This window comes from Myotis daubentonii, chromosome 6, assembly GCF_963259705.1.
Source record: "Myotis daubentonii chromosome 6, mMyoDau2.1, whole genome shotgun sequence".
Taxonomy (NCBI): domain Eukaryota; kingdom Metazoa; phylum Chordata; class Mammalia; order Chiroptera; family Vespertilionidae; genus Myotis; species Myotis daubentonii.
The window spans coordinates 13,077,431-13,100,419 of NC_081845.1; the positions used below are offsets into that span (position 1 = coordinate 13,077,431).

Consider the following 22,989-nt stretch of genomic DNA (forward strand, 5'->3'; position numbering starts at 1 on the left):
CTGTTAATAACATTTAACATTAGATAAGTATGCCAACTAGTTTCTGAACCCACATTTCATACAAAAAAAATAAATTTAAAATAAACCATGCCTGCTAAAGACACAGGAATTATGAAAGCATGTACCCTATCTAGCTATGACTTCTAACGTAATTTGTGAAATCCCCCACATAGAGCTTGCTAATATGTGATATCATAGCGTTAAAACAAGGAGTGTTTTGTTTATTATTACATTTGCAGGTAAACAGCACAAATCATTTGGAATATACAAAATTTGCACTTGGGAAACCTTTGTTCATTAGAAAGGTAAGAGGAAGAAAATAGCAGCCTCATCTATGCAAGTATATTATGATTCCCGGGGATTTTGGGGCTATGAGGCATTCTATGTTAGTGAATTGTTCCAGATCCCCAATCTCACTGCTAAAGAGCATTAAAATGTTTATAGTTTATCCTTTTTCTTTGCATTGATTCCAAAAACTTGTTTAGTTCTTTTGATTTAGTGAAATGTGCAGGGATCCTGTCTTGGTGACTCAGCATCAGCATCACACGCAGACTCTGAGTTGGGGCCCTGTCATTGGCTGCCTGGGCTGTCTTATCTTGAACATTCACTTAACCCCCTTTGTGCCTCAGTTTCTAGGTATATGAATAGGGAATCATTCTCCCAAATCACAAGATATTTAAATGTGATTAAATGCACAAGTGCTTTTTGAAGAGCTATAACAATAGCTATCATCTTCATTGTTCTTTGCTATAAGATAGTGGTTTCCTCAGGAATAACTGAAAGATGTTAGCATTTTTGTCCATACAAATGGACCAAAAGCTGCTGAGCTTTTTCATGTCTGCTCTTTGTCCTGTGATTCTATGGTCCTGCTCTTTCTTCCTGTGATTAGCTATCAGCTCATTACAGTGAAGATGACTCACTGTTGCTCTCCTTCTAAGTTGGGGTAGTTTTGTAAACAGTTGTCTGTATCAGGGCTTGAAGTATCTATCTTTTGGGACAGGAATAAACTTCAGGAAATGTTCCCTTTTTGTGTCAGATGACATAACTTGAACTATAAACTCTATAGGTATGAAAAACCAATGAATTAGTATGTTATTTAGCAGTAATAGTTTGCAGATTTACAAAATAAACTAAATAGCCATGTCTACATAGGTTTTTTTTCTTTTTTGAAAAAAAAAGGCAAATATAAATTAATCTTTTTGTTGTTGTTTAAGTAAATGGAAACCTATCTGGTTGTGCATCTAATACTATTAAACTGGTGGGTTAGTTTTTGTTATTGTTGTTGTTAATCCTCACCTGATGGTATTTTTCCATTGATTTTTAGGGTGAGTGGAAGGGAGGGGGAGAGACAGAGAGAAACATTGGTGTGAGAGAGCCACAACAATTGGTTGCCTCCAGTATGCACCCCAGGGGATCAAGCCTGCAACAAGGTATGTGCCCTTGACCAGAATTGAACCCAAGATCCTTCAGTCTGCAGGCTGATGCTATATCCACTGAGCCAAACCAGCTAGGGCAAACTGGTGGTTTTTTATTTCGGCGTAAAATCTCCTTTATTATATACTAGAGGCCCAGTGCATGAAATTTGTGCACTTGGGGGGGGGGGCGTTCCTCAGCCTAGCCTGGGCCCTCTTGCAGTCTGGGACCCCCTCGGGGAAGGACCACCTGTGGGCTTAGGCTCACTCCCCGGGGGATTGGGCCTAAGCTAGCAGTCAGACATCCCTCTGGCAGCCCAGGAGCCCTTGGGGGATGTCCACTTGCCAGCAGGGAGCAGGCCTAGTTGCAGTCGGACATCCTTAGCGCTGCTGAGGAGGCAGGAGAGGCTCCCACCACCATCGTTGTACTGGCAGCTGCCAGTCTGGCTTGTGGCTGAGCAGAGCTCCCCCTGTGGGAGCACACTGACCACCACGGGGGCAGCTCCTGCATTGAGCGTCTGCCCCCTGGTGGTCAGTGTGTGTCATAGTGACCAGTGATTCCCAGTCGCTCTGCTGTTAGGGTCAATTTGCATATTACCCTTTTATTATATAAATAATAAGAGGCCTGGTGCATAGGTGGGGGCTGGCTGGTTTGCCCTGAAGGGTGTCCCGGATCAGGTGGGGGTCCCCGCTGGGGTGCCTGGTCAGCCTGGGTGAGGTGCTGAGGGCCATTTTCAGACTGGCCACACCCCTTCAGGGTGGGGGTCCCCGCTGGGGTGCCTGGCCAGCCTGGGTGAAGGGCTAAGGGCTGTTTTCAGGCTGGTCACACCCCTTCTGGGAGGGGGGTCCTGCTGGGGTGCCTGGCCAGCCTGGGTGAGGGGCTGATGGCTGTTTGCAGGGTGGCCACAGCCCCTTCAGAGTAGGCATCCCCACTGGGGTGCCTGGCCAGCCTGGGTGAGGGGCTGAGGGCGTTTTCAGGCTGGCCACACCCCCTTCAGGGTGGAGGGTTCTGCTGGGGTCCGTGGCCAGTCTGGGCGAGGGGCTGATGGCTGTTTGCAGGCTGGCCACAGCCCCCAGCCACCCAAGCTCCCAGTGGAGGCTGGCTGGAAGCAGGTATCTGGGATTTATTTAGCTTCTATAATTGAAACTTTGTTGCCTTTTGTGGAGGCCACAGCCGGCCAGAGCAGGCGGGAAGCTTGGCTTCCTCCATCGCCAGGGCAACCAAGCCTCCTGCTTGCTCCAGCTCCATGGCTGCTGGCCGCCATCTTGGTTGGGTTAATTTGCATATAGTTGCTTTGATTGGCTGGTGGGCGTGGGTTGGGTGTAGCTAAGTTATGGTCAATTAGCATCTTTGTCTTTTATTAGTGTAGATTACACTGATTCCTCTAAGTACCTTTGGGCATAGAGTTCAAAATTTTATGTCAGCTGATAGGTGAACATTTTAAATTATTAAGTGGTGATGCTGCTGGACAGAAAACTTGGGAGCAGGGCAATTGCTCTCATGTTTGTTCCCCTTGGCAAGTTGATTGACCTCTCTTAGACTCAGTTTCTTTATCTACAAAATGAAGAAAAATATATTTGCACCTTAGAATTTAGAGAAGTTCTCTTTTTCCTGTTCTTTTGTTCCATACCCAAATTAAAATTTAAAATTTTCTCATTATTCAATGAATATATTCTCATTATTGAAAAACCATAAAATTGTCACATAAACAAAAATTATAGGACATCATTAATCCTATACACCCAAACACACTATTGTTAACATCTTAAGCATCTATTCTTTTAAACAGTATTGATTGCATTTTTTAGAAAAATGGTATCATTCCATATGTAGTATGTTGTAATGTTTTAAATCCATCCCAGCAACTGAATCTACATTAAATACAACACTCTATGTCAGAGGTTATCAAAGACTTTCTGTAAAGGACTACTGTTTAGCCAGTCCCTTGTTATTTGACTCTTGGGTGTCCATTGCTTTGATATTACAAACAGCAGTGGTATGAACATCCCTGTGCATATTTATTTGTACACATGACTTTCTTCAGGGTAAATGTTCGAAAGTGGAATTTCTGGTCAGAGAGCATTCATTAATTCATTGACTCATTCCCTAACTATAGTTTCAGGGACAAAGCAGCCACAGACAAAATGTAAAGGAATATGTGTTGGTACACTGTCAATCCCGGGATTGTTACCTTGATTGAAAGCATCTTAAATATTTTTCATTTAAATTAGGAAGCTTTAAAATGTTTTCATACATACTATTTCATGACAACACTATATCTGTTTTTAGTAAATCAGTTATATTCTTACAGCACCAGAAAGAATTCAATGAAGCAATGCCTTGTATTAATAGCAATCACCATCAGAATATCAAAATGTCACATAACTCAATACTTTTCTATTAGAAGAGTTTTGAAAATATAGTACTGAAATAATTAGCGAGGCATTTTCTCTTTAAAATACAAACAAATATTAGCCAACAGCATATATAACATCTCGTCTATTGTGGCCACTCTTGCACTATCTGAATGCTTTTTAAAGCTATTACACACACACACACACACACACACAAACACTTCAACATAGTTTAAACTTTCTAAATTATAAACTTTTAAAAAGGAACTTCTTTTATAATTCTGACCTTTTAAAAATGTCATTTCACTTACTCAACAAATATTTATTGAGTGCCTATGTCCTGCATGCCAAGTTGCAAGAGGCTCTTGGAATACATAAGTAAACAAGATGGCTGTGGTCAATGACTCATAATAATACTTGTTTTTGAAGTGGAACAGTGGAGAAACATCCACAGAGTAGTATTTTATGATACACAGGAAAGGATGAAGTAATAACTTCCATTTCTCCTCTAAAAACAAAAAACCAAGATGGATAAAATATTGTTGTGAGTGCTGCACGATGTAACCAGGCAAATCCTCACCATCACAATGCCTGGCCATGTAAAACGGACAACAGCATCACAGATATGGAGAAAGAAGATTGTGTAAAACTGTAGAGAACGTTATTTGAAGATGGTAAATTTGGCTTCAGACAAAGCAGGCTTCCCCCAATATGATCCATGCATATCAGGTATATATCTTTTCTTCTGTGACTGGTGGGTATCTTATTATTCAGATGGGAATCACCTTTAGTAGCTGAGAAACTGATCTATCAGATCTGCTCAAAAGAACAAGCTCTAATAGAAAGACCTGGATAGCAGCACTGTGCGTTTAAAAAAAAGTAAAAATCATGGACAGAGGAAGAAAAATCCTATATAATAAAAGCCTAATATGCTGTGTCCAGTCGACTGGTCAACCAATTAAAGCATAATACGCTAATAATATGCTAAGGTTGCTCAACCACTCACTATGACGTGCTCTGACCGGTAGGTTAGCTTGCTGCTGAGGTCTGGCAGATCGGGACTGAGTGATATGGGCTGGACATACCATGGAGCCCTCCTGCGGTTCCTCCCCGGCTGGCCAACCTCCCGCATCCCTCCCCAACCCCAATTGTGCACTGGTCGGGTCCCTTGGCCTGGCCTGTGTCCTCACAATCCAGGACCCCTCAGGGGATGCTGGAGAGCTGGTTTCAGCCTGATCCCGCAGGCCAGGCTGAGGGACCCCACTGGTGCACGAATTTGTGCACCAGGCCTCTAGTACTATATAATACCACATATGTGGAATCTAAAAAAGCTGCACTCATAGAAACAGAGAGTAGAACAATGGCTGCCAGGGGCTGAGGTGGGGTAGAGGTGGGGTAAATGAGATGTTGGTCAAAGGATACAAACTTCCAGTTATAAGATAAATAGGTTCTGATGATCTAATGTGCAGCAAGCATGGAGGCTATAGTTAACAATACTGTATCATATACTTGAAAGATCCTAAGAGAGATCTTATATGGTCTCACTACAAAATAGAAATAGTAATTATGTGAGGTGATGGAGGTGTTAACTAATGCTACTGTGGTTATTAATCATAAGTGTATCAAATCACCACCTATTGTACATCTTACAAGTCAATTATATCTCAATAAACCTGAAAAAAAGTAAGACTCAAAGTTCTGAGGCAAAGCACAGAGGGGGAAACATGGCAGGGAAGTAAGCACAGAAGAGTCCACACTGGCATCCATCATCCATTTAAGGGCCAGGCAGCAGACCCACAGATCGAGGTGCCAAAGAAATGGACTCAAGTTCTTCTAACACTAAATAAAAGGCGATGCACTAGGTAAAACTTTGAGATGAAGACTGAAAATTTCCTCTGTTAACAAAATAGAATGAGAATGGGGTATTGTTCCCCTGCCCCAAATTTTAGTCACTACAAGGTAGAACTGTTGAAGACAAATGACTGAGAACCATGAGAAAAAGCAACTACCTTTTTTTTTTTTTTTTTAAATAAAGGGCCTGTTATAAGAAAATAAATTCTGGCCACGTCCAACATGGATCTTAGACTAGGAGGAAATAAGATTTCAAAAAACCTTTAAAATCGTCATCACTTATCAACGATAGAAATTTGTGTCACAGATTCTTCAGGGATTATGAGAGGGCTCTCCTATTTGCTTTATTTAACGGGAGTTTCCCATAATGTAAATGCAACACCAAACAGCTTGTGCTGCATTGGAGACAACGCGTGTCAGATGTTAGGGAAGGAGACTGTTATGATTCCCAATAGAGGAAATGATTTCCTCAATTCTTGATTTAGTACAATAGGGCACGGTTTCCTAAACAATGGTGATAGCCAAATCTGGATGTCTATTTTTTATTTTTATTTTTAAAAACATGAACCCTGTTGATTGCAAGAGGTGGGTTTCATGATACTAGTCAGCGGTTCTCAAAGTGTGGTTCTCATACCAGCAGCAGCAGCAGGAGCTGGGAACGTGTGAGAAATGTAAATTATCAGGCCCTTACCCAGAAGTGCAGAATCAGAAACCCTGAGAGTGGGAGCCACAGGTCTGATTTAATAAGGCTTCCTGGGGATTCTGACATACTCCAAAGTTTGAGAAGCACTAAACTTCTCAGAAGGTGGACTCAGGTAATTCAGAGAATGGGAACTAAGTGGGTGGGAAACAATACTTTAATCAAAATACAGTACTTACATATTACAATGGGTATTATACTGTTCCTGCAGTGAATCAAGCAAAAATCTGTAATAATCTTTAAATTTAGCGAACAGCGCAAGAGATAGAAAGCCACTGATGCTGAATTGGCAGTGTAACAGCCAACTCTCCATTTGCTGTGTGCCTGATATTTAAGAGCAAATTGGACAGCCAATTCCTAAATGAATGGCAGGCACGACTGCATAATTTCAGCCTACGTGCTTGCCACTGTGGCTTCGGAGCTTATTTTACTGTTAAGTCATGTCTCCAAGTCACTTAAGAGCGTTAGAATGGAAAGATACGGTCAAATTTATGAGACCAAGAACGAACCTCCTGTGAAGTGCTTCAGACCACATAGAGAATCTAATTATTAGTTGACAACACAGCATTTATTAGTCTTGCCTCTCTTCTTACAGACTCTGTTGCAAATCAGCACACAATCGTATTGAATTTTAAAGGATCATTTACAGGTAAAGTAACTCTCGTGTTTATCTGTGGTAGTTCACAGATAAAATAATCCTTCCTGTTTTAACATAGGACTAATCATACAAGGTTTAAAACATTAAAGAAAAAATAAAACAACCATTTTTCAACAGTGAGAACTCTGGTAATACTGTACATTTGGAATAATGAAACTGGCAACATTTATGAAATGAGACATGGCTTATATTAATAGCCATGATATAGTGAAGATTTATATACAACTTTGTTAAGGCTGAATCATACAATGTACAGTGGGGCCTTGACTTACGAGTGTCCTGACTAATGAGTTTTTCGAGATACGAGCTGTCTCTCAGCCGATTTTTTGCTTTGAGTTGCGAGCTAAAATTCGGGTTACGAGCCAGCTTCAGATACCCCACCGCTAGTTGGCGCAGCGAACGGGTCACAGTGAACGCCACAACATCAGCCCAGCATCACGTGTCTCACTCATTCACTTTATGATTTGACATACGAGTAATTTGAGTCACGAGCTCCATCACAGAACGAATTAAACTCGTAAGTCAAGGCCCCACTGTATAGTATTTTGGTTGTCTGAAGCTTGTTCTTGGTAAACTCATCAAAAAAGACTTCTGGAAACAATATTCCCTAAGTTCTTACATGCTGATAACAGTTTACCCGTTTCCTTTGCACCTGAAAGTTGGTTTTGCTGGATATAAAAATCCTTGTTTCTCATTCTTGCTACCACTGTCACAATTCCCCTTGAGTTTGTCATTAAAATAGGAAATGGGTTTATAGTGGACAGCACTCTGCATTCGTTTTGGGTAAGGAAGGAATTAAGACTGTGGCTACTCCACAGTAAAGAATCAGTGCAGGTTCCTAATTGTTCTGTGTCTAGAGCAGTTTATTGTTTACTTCCCCACTTCTTAACATCTCTCTTCCACAGTTTTTCTAGGGGATCAACTTTCCTATTCTTTTTCATTCCAAGGTATTGACTTATCTGGACGACTTAAGCATGGTAAAGCACGAAGCACAATTCTATATTTCACCAAAAGGAGTCACTGTATTAATGCCCCAAAATGAGTTAAGAAGTTTTGAGTTATGGGAAGAAAACTTCTCTCATCACACTCTTCCTCCAACTGGTCACATTGTGTGCACTTGATAATCAGTGTATCACAGTTTGAGGACACTGGATTTAGAGGATGTTTAAAAGATATTTCTTTCATATCCCGTTTTTTCAATTAAAGAAAAAAAAATACGAAAGTGATAAAATGACTTGCTCAAAGCAATGCAGTGAGTCGGCAACCTAACAGGATCTGAGAAGCCAGGATTCCAGATTCTAAGAGCAGTGCTGTTTCATTCAGTAAGAGTGACCTCTTAGGTTCGTTAGGTTGATGTCTCTAAAACAATGAATAGTTCAAGTAGCCCCCTCTTTACAAATGTTTTACCTGTAAGCTCAGAATTTGACAATTTCCCTTAGAAGCACAATTGTAAGTAATAAGAGCCTCAGATCATTACAGGAAAGTTTATTCCAATTATAGGATCTCAGACAAGTAGCTAATATCTCATAACTGGTGTAGGGTGAGGAGAGAGAGTGAAATGAAAGAAGACATTGTTGGCTTTTTATCACATCTAGAGATTCCTTCACACATTTTTTAAAACTGCATTTCAAAAATATAGGAATTTCTAATACCTGTATACCCATAATCAAGATCTATCAATTCATACCATGAAGTCATACTATCGAATTTGCTTTGAATTTTAAAAACATAAAATAGTAGTTTCTAATTACTTCGAGTTTCCACCACAAAGTGAATCTGTATTTTGATTTGAGAAGCCTCAAGAGTGTCTGTAGGCTGTATGCTTTCCTTACACGGTCACCTCCTTTATCTCTCAAAGTTCCCTTTCTCCCTGGCTCATCCCTGAACAGCTTCTCTCTTGCTTTCTTCTTCCTCCAGCAAGCATGCCTTGCTTTTGAAGTTCCATAAAGGATGTTTACTGCTGTAAGAACAGAAAAAGCTTCTCTGCTATGTCTTCCCTAATACCTTCTTTTAATTAGAAGAAAGACAAAGTCGCAGACTGTGCCAAGTGCCTCAGTGTTCCCGGATTTCCTCCTTCTGTTAGTAATAAAAATAAACTCTATTGAATCTATACACTTATCACAAATAATTTTACTTTTTTGCCTTTTAAATGGTTGATAACAGAAAATACAAAGAAATTTCCAATGCACATATTCTTTTTAAAATATGAAATGCCGTGCTTACTAATTTGTATGACATTTTGGATTGATTTGTGTGTGTTTAACAAAAGAAATATTGTTTTTATAATTAGTCTTTGTCTTTTAAAATTGCACTTGAAAATGCAAACACTAAGTAGTTGGATCTGAGACTGTGTAAGGATTTAGGACCAATCTGTTTACTTAAGCTTTGTTTCAATTCCATTTCCATGTGAACTGAGGATAATATTAACATCTAGTAGATGCTGCTGTAAATAAACCACCATCTGAAATGGCCATCTAGAAATTGGCTGTAAAGACGGAAATTCAATTATTGCTGAATAAAGGTCATTTTCTTTATGAAGAAATGTGGGGGGGGGGGTTAGGAGGGGGAGGTGACTTTCAAGACTTTGCACCCAGATTCCTGTAAAAAAAGCTTAAAAAATTTAAATCTGAAGACAGGCTAGAACTGAATCTAGTCTAGGGGCAAAAGTTTGGCAATGACTTTTTTCTATGTGTATTGCAATTTTCCCTTGATATTTTTTTGATCATATATTATTGATTCACTATGAAAAATCTGATAAATATAGAAAAACAAAAAGGCAGGGGGAAAGGATCAAAGTAAATACAATTTATATTTAAAGAACAGTTTCTATGCAATTATTCTCTATGTTTTCCATAGCTGAAGTGGAGAGCAAATAAAATCTATATTTAGGAATACTTTCATATGTAATTATTCTCTATGTTTTCCATAGCTGAAGTTATATTACACATGAACATTCATATCTTGCTTAATTTATGATATCAATACTTGTCCATGCCACTATATAAATGAACAAGCATGAAATGTAACGGTTGCACTACATGCCATCATGTGGGCACTCCAAGATCCGCTCCACCATTCTCCTCCTGCTGGGTATTTGCGATGTCGCCTCTTATTTACTGAATCTATAAGATATATCCATTAGCTTCTTTAGGTATAATGTGATTCCATTTCAGATTATTTCTTTTTAATAGATTCCCTAATGTGGAATAACTGGAGCTAAATAAATAACTTTATTAGGATCTTCTTACATACATAGTACTTTTCAGACTACTTGTATCAAATTACACTCCCTTCAACAATGTCTGAGTAAATTTTTGCCCTACTCTGACCAAATTGGCTATTCACATGGTTATTAGTCTTTGCTAATATGATAGAAAAAAAAGGGAGAGAGAGGAGTCAAAGCATTGGTATTTTGAGTATTTATAAAGAGAGTAAATGATTATTTTGAATCTCTTTGAACATGGGGGTAGGTAGGGCCTTGTGGGATGTGCAACACAAGGCAGAGGTGAAATGAGTTTGGCAGTACAGAACTTGAAAGTATGGGAACTGCCCATTTACCTGAGGACTAATTAAACTCCATTATTTGAGGTGGCATCTTGAAATTCCAAAATGGGACAGACCCCTAGGAAAATCTCATGGCCGCATGCTGGGTCACTGGGTCAAACCTTGTGTAACCTTAGGCACCCTGGTTTTGAGTCTTGTTTTTGACAGCAGTTACTGATTGAGGAAAAACATACCATAGAATGTTGGCTCATTTCAAAGGTTAAAGACTATGACAAGTAGATATTTTAATCATTTTTTACAATTACTTTTATAATATATGACAATAAACCTGAGTTTTCTTTCCTCTTTTTTGTCTAAATAAATATAATATAAAAAGCAAATAGGCAACTGGATTCCAAATTTTTTTTTCACAGGAGAAATTTATTAAAGTGCTGTCCACATATGGTAGATTTAGAAGCTATTTCTAAGTACTTTTTGGAGTTCTCTAATTACATAAAAGCATTCCAATTGTATTGGTAAACCTTCACAATTTATGTCTGTTAACAAAGCCAAACAATTTTAGTTTCATTGAAGTAACAGGGTACTATCATTTTCCTTCATATTTCTTTATCAGAAAATATGATTCTAAATTGAAAATACTGTTCTTTTTTTCTAAATTGTGTACATCTACATCACTCAGAATTCTCAATTATCGTCTTCAATATGCCTTACTTACCAAGAAGTTGAATGTATACCTTAATCCAGGGGTCCTCAAACTATGGCCCACAGGCCACATGCAAATACAAATATTGTATTTGTTCCTGTCTTGTTTTTTACTTCAAAATAAGATATGTGCAGTGTGCATAGGAATTTGTTCATAGTTTTTTTTTAAACTATAGTCTGGCCCTCCAACGGTCTGAGGGACAGTGAACTGGCCCCCTGTTTAAAAAGTTTGAGGACCCCTGCTAATCATTGAAGTGTTTCACCACAACATAGATAAGAATTTTATCAACATTTTGAACTGTACCAGATACTAACTCAGAAAAAAATAGAAATGAATGCTAAAATCACATGGATATATATATATCAAGATTTTTGCTACATGTACTCACTGGACAATGAGAAACATTTTATTCTATTGATGAATAGTGTGAGGGAATGAACGATAAAAACATGGAGAAGAAAAATGAGAATGCTTACAACTTAAAGAATTATTTGGGAAAATTCAAGGACAACTTTGTCTCTATTTTGGAAAAAAAAAGACACAAATGCAATAAATAATAATTTCAAATAAAACTTGAATAAAAATCTGTTACAAGCTCACAAGTGTTATGAACATATTGGTTTCGTTTTCATACCTTAATTATTCTTTGTTGCTAGAAGTGGAAGATTTCATGGGTTATAGAAGATGGTTGCTAGCTTACCATATGAGGTTTAGATATTGAGCTAATGAGCAAGTAAAAAAGAAAGATTGTGGTCCTAATCCTGGTAACTTTCATTTTGGGAATAACACGTGGGCAGGATCATGCAGCGGGCAGAAAAGAGTCTGAGAGCAGTTCGGCGGCTTCCATGGGTCTCAGGAATCAGCCGCAGAGAGCTTCAGTGTATCCACGACAGGGAGGTTATGCAACTTCCCAGCCCAGCACTGATACTGTGCACCAGGCACACAGTAAACCCTCAAGAAAATGGTCCTGTTACTTCCCACCATTATCATCACCACTACTGTCCTCTTCCTCCTCCCCCTCTTCTTCATCCCAAAGGAAAGAGAATCTACTCAGAACTCTCAGGTGCCAATGGTTAGAATGCTATTTCTCCAAATCTTCAATGTTGTCACTCAGACCCTGGCTCCCATCTGGTTTAGAGTGGTCCTCCGCATCTCCCTACCCCTCCCTCTCTCACTCTATCATGTGAGTATATTGTGTTTTCTTCACAGCCCTTATCACTGTCTGAAATTGTCCTGTGAACTTAGCATTTTACCTCATTTTGTGAGAGAGGGGACTCTGTCTAATTTATCGCTGAATCCTTCAGAGACAAGAACACAGTCTGGCACGTAATAGATGCTCAAAATAATCACAGATGGCACATAATATGTGCTTAATAAAGGGGTGAATCATAAGCAACTATATCCTATATAATAAAAGAGAAATATGCTAATTAGCCATTACGTCCTGAGGTGTAACAACCAAGCGCAGATCACAGATCACAGATCAGCAGGAGGTGGGCCAGCGAGGTACAAGCAGCTGTGGAGAGCTACAGGAGGGGGCAGGGCAGCAAGCTATGAAGGGGGGGGAGGGTGGAGGGGGCAAGGGGAGCTACAGGAGGGTGGGGCAGCGGGCGGAGAGCTACAGGAGGGCAGCAGCGACCTACTGGCTACAAGAAGGTGGCAGAGAGCTACATGACAGGGCAGGGCAGCAAGCAAGTGGGAGGCGGAGAGCTACAGGAGAGGGCAGGGCAACAAGCTATGGAGGGGTGGAGCCGGGGAGAGCTACAGAGGGTGGGGCAGCGGGCGGAGAGCTACAGGAGGGTGGCAGTGACCTACTGGTGCACGGATTTGTGTGCAGGGCTACTAATATGTTAATAATTGACGACAGACCTTTAAGATCCACAATAACTAATTCTTCAGAATGAACCTCTGGATTAGTATAATTGTAAGCCTAGCCATAAAGCATTAGATAGCATTAGCTAGTCATAAAGATTAGACCACAGAAACACACAGATGCTATAGTTTCTGAGTCTAAATTAAATAGTAAGTGTACATAACCTGACTAGAGGAAGCTCATGAGAGAGGACTACAGTAAGAAGCCACTATTTAATAATTACTATACCAAGTCATATGTAAGAACTGAAACACAGCAGTCAGCAATGATCTATAAATTTGAGCGGTTATCCCTATTATTATATCAGGAACTTTAAAAAATCTGTTCAAATAATATTGAACAAATAAATACGTTAAACAAGAGGTTGTCACTAAGCTCACTACTTCTCTGGTCTAACCCTAACCTACTTAATGGCAAAAATGAAAAACAAAACAAAAACAAGTGTTTAGAATAAAGAGCTGAAAAGATTCTTGTATCCTATGCCTATACATGAATTCCCTCATTTTTTTCAGGATCCTAGAATTAATCACTATTTGTATTGCTTCAGAGAAATTGGATACTTCAAATTAAAACAAAGATAAGTTATTAAGTTACAAACAAACATCACTCTCAAGGCTTGGGTGTTATCATAAATGTAAAAGCATTTTCAGCTAAATTACAAAATGAGCTGTTTGCTTTTTAATGCAGAATTAATGGTGGCATATTCAGATATATCAGCAGAGCTTGCTTGGAGAAACACTTCATAATGGAGCAGAAATAAGTTTAGTTACTACAATGGTTAACCCTAAAATTTGTCAATGAACTATTTTCTAAAATGTTTTAAAGAAAAGTACTTTAGCCCTAGCCAGTTTTGCTCAGTGGTTAGAGCACTGGCCTGTGGACTGAAAGGTCCCGGGTTCAATTCCAGTCGAGGGCACATGCCTGGGTTGCAGGCTCGATCGCCAGTAGGGGGCATGCAGAAGGCAGTTGATCAATGATTCTCTCTCATCATTGATATTTCCATCTCTCTCTCCCTCTCCCTTCCTCTCTGAAATCAGTAAAAATATATTAAAAAAGAAAAAAGAGAATTAAAAAAAATACATATAGTATAAATCTACATCATAAAAAGTGAACAAGAAAGCTTGTAAATTAAATCTTTAGCGGACTTACTTTATAAGGCACCTGCTATACACTGAATATTTATGTCCCTCCCCGTCTCATTCACATGTTAACTCCTAATCCTCAATGTGATGTATTTGGGGTAGGTCCTTTGAGGTGATTAGGTCATGAGGTGGAGCCCTCATTCGTGGAGCCCTCATTAAAAAGAGACCCCAGAGCACTCCCTCACCGCTCTGTCACACGGAGAAGATGGCTGTCTGTGAACTAGAGGTTGGGTTCTCACCAGACACTGAGTCTTCTGGCACACTGACCGTGGAGTGCTCAGACTCCAGAACACTGAGAAGTAAATGTTGGTTTTTCATAATCCATCCAGTCTATGGTATTCTGTTACAGCAGCCCAAATGGACTGAGATAGTACTTAATTCCTAAACTTTAAAAATTTTAATCAAGCATCTATTCTAATAAAAGCCTAGGTGGTCCTTGTGACCTTGTGCGTGACATCATCACAAGATGGTTGCCGCAAGATGGTCACGTGCACATCAGAGGCGGGGCCCAGTGGCTGCTCTGCACAGTGAGGCCTGGGGGTCCCGCAGCTCCGCGTGGCATGAAGGAGGCTGGTCCTGGCGTCTCCATTGCCTCGCACGGAAGAGGCGGGTTGCGGCCGGGGAGGGAAGCTGTGGGTGATTGGGCTGGCAGGGGAGTGGTTAGGGGGCGATCAGGCTGCCAGCCGGAAGTGGTTGGGGGCAATCAGGCAGGTGAGCAGTTAGGAGCCAGCAATCCCAGATGGTGAGAGGGATGTCCGTGATTGGAGAGGGTGCAGGTTGGGCTGAGGGACACTCCCCCTCGCCCTGTGCATGAATTTCGTGCACAAGGCCTCTAGGATATTTATAAATGAAATGAGCTCTACTAGGTAGGATTTAATGTTTAAAGTGAATCCAAAACAAATTCATGTTTCATCTCACCATGATCAAACTTATTACATTTATTTACATAAGTTTCATCTAGTTATAGTTTAAAAGAAACAGCTCTGCACAGGTATATTAGTTACATTAAATCCAACTAATTAGCTAATATGCATTTTGTTTACATTTCTAATGCCAACTCTCATCATCTGAACTAATTTTTCTTAATGCACTAGAGTTGTGAAAGTGTGTCCAAGAATCTTATATTTAAATTTCATGAAGCATAATGCTTTCTCTTTTTTGTTTAAGCAGCAACCTTTGTTGAATACATATTTTCATACAGATTGGTAATATTATATAAACAATGTTTATATCTTAGCAAATTAAAAATAGGTTCACTGACACTTAGTATTTTTTTAAAGACCAACTTTTACATTATGTTTTTCCAATTAAAATGTATTTCATAATCAGCCATGCTGATAGATTCTGATAAAATCCCTCTTTATGCTATTCTGAATTATGAAATCACTCACTCAAAACTTCCTCATTTTTTAAATGTCTTATTCATACACCCCATTATATAGCCTTACCTTCTAGTCACCTGCTAAAACAACTGTTCCTACTCCTATTCTACTTCAACTGGGCTCCAGGCAATTTAGTGCATTTTCTCTCTCATCATCACTCAACTGCTTTTTTGTTCATATACTCATTTTGGACTTCATGGTCTATAATTTCAATAAAAAGTTTGCTAACGGCTAATCCACGCCTTTCTTTGTCACACCTGGCTAGCAAAAAAACCATTAAAACCAACCAAACACCTTTCATATGCTTGTATTTGAGCTGCTGAGCTCCTAGAGAGAGAAATACCGTATACCTGGAAGGACGGATGTCACCAACCTAGACACTGTCCAGGAACCCTAGCGTGTTTCTCTAGCCAACCCCCTCTGGAATGACAATTTTAAATTCTGCACACTCATCTCCAAAGTTTGTTTTCTCCCTGAGTCTCAGCAGACAGACATCCTACCTTTTCTTTCTTTATGTGGTTAACGGGCCATGAGATGGTAACTGTCTCCTATTTTTGACATCCAATCTAATTAGTTGCTGACATGCCATCCCCATCTTATCTCCATTCTCTCGGACTGCAATGGGAGCAGGACCTCTCTGTCCCTAATGCCCTCTGTCGTCTGAATCCCACCCTCCCCACCTTCTTACAGACCTTCTCCTCTTCAGTCATGCACACCTTGGACGCTGCTGCTACTCTACCTCCAGCATTCTCAGTGAAGTCGTCTGCGACCGCCATCCTGCTGCATCCCAGAGGCACGTTTCAGACCTGATGCAACTTGCCCTGCAGCAGCCTTGGACCCAAGTGAGTACTTCCTCATTTTTCAAAACACCATTTTCCCTTGTCTTCTATGACAATCACATTCTACTGGTTTTCCTCCTATTTCTGGGACCACCGCTTGTAATCTCCTTTTCTAGCACTTTCATCTCATGAACGCTTAAACGTTAACTCCTCTTTGCTCAGTCTACACATGCTTTGGGCAACTTCATTCCCTTCAATTATCACTTAGCTGTTGAGGACTCCTGAGTTCACTTGGTATATTGAGCTACTTGGTATATTGAGCCAGAATGCCCACATTTAAAGCCCAGCTCTGAATTCCCATGCCTTTGGCTTAACTCTCTGTGCTGCTTCTTCCTCGATAAAATGAGGATAAAACAGTATCTACTCCTACTTTATTTTTTTATTTTTTTTTGTTAATCCTTACCCGAGAATATTTTCCATTGATATTTTTTTCTTTCTTTTTTTTTAAAGAGAGACTGGAAGGGATGGGGAGAGACACACAGAGAGAAACATCAATGTGAGAGAGACATGTTGATCGGTTGCCTCCTGCACACATCCCTGACCGGGCTGAGGGATAGAACTTGCAACTGAGGTATATGCCCTTGACCAGAATCAAACCTGCGATCCTTCAGTCTACAGGACTATGCTCTATCCACCGAGCCAAACCAGCTAGGGCTCTACTCCTACTTTACAGGGCTGTGTTGAAATCTAATGAATTAATGTATTTGTTCATTATTTCTGTAGCACCAGTGCAGTGCCTTGAAGCATCTGCTGATTCACTAAATAAATGTACTTACCAGATGGTAAATTATCACAATTCTGAGGAATTTTCTGCTAGCCCTATTAAATTTGAAATTCCTTGTTATGGGTACCTCATGGTGCCCTTCTAAAGGACATCACAATTTGAAAGAACAAGAATTACATAGGAAAATTCCTGGAAAAATACAACTTCTGTTTAAAATACACACAAATTCTAGTATTATAAGTCCACATCAATATGATTCAGACAATAGAAACGATATGAAGTATTGGTTTTAACAGACATTGTGAATTATGAAATGCTTTAATATTACTCTAACTACAAGCATATTATCTCATCTCTTTCATTAGGCTTTTCTAAAATGAGAAGTGCCTGGCCTAGGGAACACTTACATAAAAGGAGAAAGTGGCCCTGACCGGTTTGGCTCAGAGGATAGAGCGTCGGCCTGCGGACTGAAGGGTCCAAGGTTCCACTCCGGTCAAGGGCATGTACCTTGGTTGTGGGCACATCCCTAGTAGGGGGTGTGCAGGAGGCAGCTGATCGATGTTTCTCTCTCATCGATGTTTCTAACTCTCTCTCTCTCTCCCTTCCTCTCTGTAAAACATCAATAAAATATATATATATATATATATATATATATATATATTTTTTTTTTTTTAAAAAAGGAGAAAGTGGTTGAAGGAAAAGCACCAGGTCTTCAATGTCCGGTCAACACAGGAGCTGCTGCCAAAGAGCAATGATTAGCCCCACACCAGACAGCTGCAGTGCTGTGACAGGCACCCCTTTTTTATAGGGTCGTTTATGTCTGTTTTTCAACTTTTTACTGTTTGACATTTGGAAAGTTAGGGGAGAAGCCTAGAGTAGAAGACATTTCTTGGAGAAGCAGAAGTCTGTAGACAAGTGCTGGAGCAGTAGCTTTTTACCTGAGAAGTTAGTAAAGATGTGTATTCCTATCTCAAAGCAAGACTCTCCACTTATTCCCTTGCTTGCAAAGGCTGGAAGTTTTTTTCCTAGTTGTTGCAGACTGATTCCAGTTTGGGGACCCTTGAAGAAGTCCTGCTCTCACAAATTCCTATCTTCTGCTACTCCCTGGTAGTTGAGAAGGCTATGTTTAAGTGGCCACTCGGTGGCAGTCATTAACACTGTTCACTAAATTGTCTTTCCTGGGCATATGGTGCTAATGCTGCATCCACTTCCCCAGTTAAAGTGGCCATGTGACTTGCTCTGGCCAATGAGATGCGAGCTTTCAGATAGCTGCAATAAAAGCCAGTGTGCGATTTTCCAGGTTCTCTTTTGCCACTTCCCTTCCCCTAACCCTCTACGTCCTGCGTTGGCAAAATGACCCAGATGGCAGCTTGTCCATCAGTCTGGGCTCTGGCGGGAGGATGATGAGAAACAGAGCTGTGAGCTAACCATATAGTGGGGAGAGCAGAACAAGAAGTGTACAGAGCATGGTCTTACACGACTGAGATTTTGAAGTTGTTACTTCATCATAACTTAGATCTATTCTTATTGATGTGAATTTGTAGTCTGCTTATCTAAACAGGTTACAAATATCTGATTAAAAAACAGGTTATTTTTTTACTTTCTCTTTCCTTTATGTCTACCATGTTGATCAATCGGATAAGCTAGGCCAGCTTCTGCATTACTAGTAGCATAAATAAGTTTGGGAGCTGGAATTATTAGCAAACTGTAGAAAAGCTTTCATGAATTGCTGAGGTAAAGTTCTTATAGCTAGTAAAATTTTTGTTCTTTTGAAGACAATTAAAATACAGAATATTTACAACAGAGAGAGACACATAAAGCAAAACTGAGTTAAGGAGTAGGTATGATTCCTATGATTCATTCTGGGACAAAAAATGTTAATTTCTATTTCAATGTATATTATTTTAGAATTATTTCCATAGGCTCTAGATCCCTTTTAAGCACAAATAAACTTCAAATCATAATAAAATATTCAATATGCGACAGTTGTAACTCATGAAAACATGGTAATTTCATTACACATATAAGCAAAATTACTGTTCTCTATTATCATGTTTTACTAAAGTAAACCTTTTAATGAAAATATTAGGTATTATTTATATCATATTCTTTCTTTCATTAAAATTCAATAACGAATGCTAAATAGTAAGGTAATAAAGTCTACATAAGGATCAAAACCTTTAAAAAACTATAAGGATAAACATATTAGTACACAATAACATAAGGAAACAATCAATAATTACCACTTTATGGATATGATTAACATTGTTCCTTTCCAGAAAATTACATAAATATGCCAACAAATAAAGTTTCAGCTGTATAGCTTCCACAAATTAAAGCAAACATATGCCCCCTCACACTTACCTTTCCTAATTTTTTCTTAGGTTTAAAACTTCAGAAAAATCTAGCTAAATGTCAATTCTACTTAAAGGATCCACAATAAATGACCTAGCATATTTAGTAATGGTTGGAATTTAGATATGCTCTCTAGTTCACTGGTTTTCAAAACCCTTCCTCTTTAGAGAGCCAGCATGTACAGAACAGGTAAACAGGACGCTGTTCTATGGAGCTGGGAGGGGTGGGGGAGGGGGCGTATAGGAGCTTATACGGGAGGTTCGAGATTGGGCACGTTTTCGGTCCCCTTATTGCATTCTTTCCCTCCCAACAATCTACCTCAAGCCTTTGGGGCCAGTTGCTTCTTTATGTTATCAAGGTACAGATTTTACTTTAAAAATGATTGGAAGAATTTTTACTGGAGTTCACAGAAAACCTAATAGAGGGTAGTCAACAAACACTAAATACTTTTCTAGGGCTAGGCACACAGTGCTAAGCAAAGGAATATAATAACAGCAGAAACTTAATACTTATTTCCCAGTTGTACAAATTCTACTGGGAAAATGGGGGGTGGGGGTAAGGGCATAGAAGAGTCACAGATCCATAAACAACGAAGTGTAATAGCAGCATAAGCAGAGAGTGCAGGGAAGTGCCGGACCCCTCCAGGCGGAGGGAGTGGGAGGTGGCTTGAGCAGTGCAATCAGGGAGGGCTTCATAGAGGGGCAATATATAGGTTGGGGGGAGGTGGAAGGAACAGGGTGTAGGCAGAGGCAAAGCACACCTATGTGCCTAGGGTATTTAGGGGCGGGGGGAGGGCAGCCCATTGTAGTTAGAGAGGAAAGTGCCTGAGGGGAGTAATGAGGGAAACAGTAGGCTGAGGTCAGATTTATAAAGGCTTTGTAGGCCAAATCGAAATGTCAACTTTTAAGGCCTAAGGACCAGGGGAGGTTTAGAGAAGGGCTGTGTGACAGGAGATCTCGTCTTTATTTAGGATGGAAGTGGCGAACTGGCTGAAGAGGTCAGATGCTGAAACTATGAAGGCCAGTTCAGACGGACATCTCGAAGCCTGTTTTCCACCTGCTTATCGTCCTGCCAGACCCAAAATGACACGGACAACCCAAATCACACATCTTTTCTTCTTAGAGGTCGGTTCAGGTTTCCCAGTTTGGGTTTATGAGCGTTACATCTCTCTAAAGGCTAAGCTCCACAGGGCAGTGGTTGAGGAGCTTTTATTTTCGGGTATAGCTCAAGGCAAAGAACAGCGGCCAGCATGTGGTGGGAGTGCAATCAACATCTAGTGAAGAGATACATGACTTCTCCCAGGTTGTGCCTGTTTTTTGTGTGCCTCACTGCCCTATCTGGCCCTCACCATTTCAACGCTCCTCTTTGCTCAAGCCGTTGGGCCGCAAACCCAGACCAGTGAGTTTTCCTGCTGAGAGCGCCACTCAAACGTGCCCCTGTGCCCTTTGCAAATGCCTCCATTGCTCAACAGATGGATAATGTGGTTCTTCCTGTTACCAAGTCCTTTCCCAGAAAATTATTCTCAGGAAGAATGTTAACGAGGAGGGAAAAAATTCGTTGTAAGCCCAGCCATTTTCTCATTTTACAATCTACTTAGGTCCTGATGTTTATTATGTCCCCTTTTTCTAATTAATAAAACATAGGCTTCGTTATTCATACAGTAATTTTTTTCATAATGAAGATATTTAGAGCTATGTATTTAGAACAAAGTACAACTTTGTCTGCTTTCCACATAATTTAAAGCGATGCTTAGACACGGGTTGCTTGTTAGGTAGTCTACTTTAATGTTGTACGGGGGTGGACAAAAGGAGGCTTTCAATTGTAGGTGAAACACAGAGTTAATAACGCTCTTGTAATAATCATAACTTACTTTCCCCACCCCTGTATATTTGTTCCCCTTTTTTGGCTCCCAAACATTTATTCTCTCCACCCTTCTTATAGGGCATCAATTGGCTGTTCAGGAATTATTCATACTTCCTCATCCCTCGTCTTCACAGGATCCTGAAATCGAATTCTCCGGAAGACTGCTTCTATCACCCCTCCGTTTCATTCCCCGAGGTCCCCAAGGAGCCACATGTAACGGAAACTGCCAATTGACCCCTTCCTCCCGGGACTTTGTTTTTTGACAAGAGCATCATAAAAAACAGTGCATGTTTATTAACTCCAGGCTGTCAAGCCAGAGAGACGCTCTGTGGTAACTTGAGACTATTAGTTCCGATCTGTCCTTTCAGCCTTCTCTCTGATTCTGTGGTGTCACTACGTCCTATCAAGTTCACTCTCTGCACCACACAGCCACTGGCTTCTGTTGTGATACAGAGAATAATATGCGGGACATTCCTACACACTGTTTTCTACATGTATCATCTTCTATTACAATGTCTTGTTTTGCATTTGCCAATTTTCAATATCATTTTTGCTTCGGTTGCTCTTTTTATTTTTAATATATTTTTATTGATTTAAGAGAGGAAGGGAGAGGGAGAGAGAGAGAGAGAAGCATCGATGATGAGAGAGAATCATTGATCAGCTGCCTCCTGCACGCCCCACACTGGGCCTGTGCCCTGACCGGGAATGGAACTGTGCCTCTTGGTTCATAGGTCGACACAACCACTTGAGCTACACTGGCCGGGCTGCTGTAGTTACTCTTATTCTCTAATGCTGCTTTCCAAAATTTGTTCTGGGAAGTAATATTTGCAACTCAGTGTTAGAAAACGTTACATAAAAAAAGGAGGGGGGATTATCCTATCTAATAAAAGAGAAAAATGGTAATTGGCGTACGACGATACCCTTTTCATTGGCTAATCAGGGCTATATGCAAATTAACTGCCAACTATGATTGGCAGTTAACTGCCAACTAAGATTGGCAGTTAACTGCAAACAAGATGGCGGTTAATTTGCATATGTAGGTACAATGCACGGAGGGGAAAGGGAAAGCAGGAAGAAGCCCCCTGCCACTGACAGTGATTGGAAACCCAGGGGGGAGCTAAGAGCTGGGGGGCAGAGCAAAGGCGGCCCCAGGGCCGCCTTTGCCCTGCCCCCCAGCCATGATCGGAGAATCAGGTGCCTTTTCCGCCCTGGCCAGTGATAGCAGGAAGTAGGGGTGGAGCCAGCGATGGGAGCTGGGCACGGTCGAAGCTGGCAGTCCCGGGAGCTAGGGGTCCCTTGCCTGGGCCTAAAGCGGAGCCCACGATTGCGGGGCCGCTGCAGCTGCGGGTCCCCGCTGCCCGGGCCGGACGCCTCAGCCAGGCGGAGCCTGCAACCGCGGGGAGCTGGGGGTCCCCTGCCCAGGCCTGACACCTCTGCCGGAGGCCTCAGGCCTGGTCAAGGGGCCGATCCGGTGATTGGTGATCGGAGGGTGATGAGGGTCAACTCCTCTGGCCAAGGCATCAGGCCTGGGTGGGGGGCGGAGCTGAGGATTGGGGGGATATGATGGTCCCCTTGCCCAGGCCTGAAGCCTGGGTCAGAGGCGTCAGGCTTGGGCGGGGGGTGGAGCC

At 40.8% G+C, this 22,989-nt stretch overlaps 1 protein-coding gene across 2 annotated transcripts in view; it reads right to left on the reverse strand.

The window, feature by feature from the left end:
• MAN1A1 (mannosidase alpha class 1A member 1) overlaps nucleotides 1-22,989 on the reverse strand; it is a 155,615-nt gene that overhangs the window by 66,937 nt on the left and 65,689 nt on the right. The gene's annotated exons all lie outside the window — the stretch shown is intronic.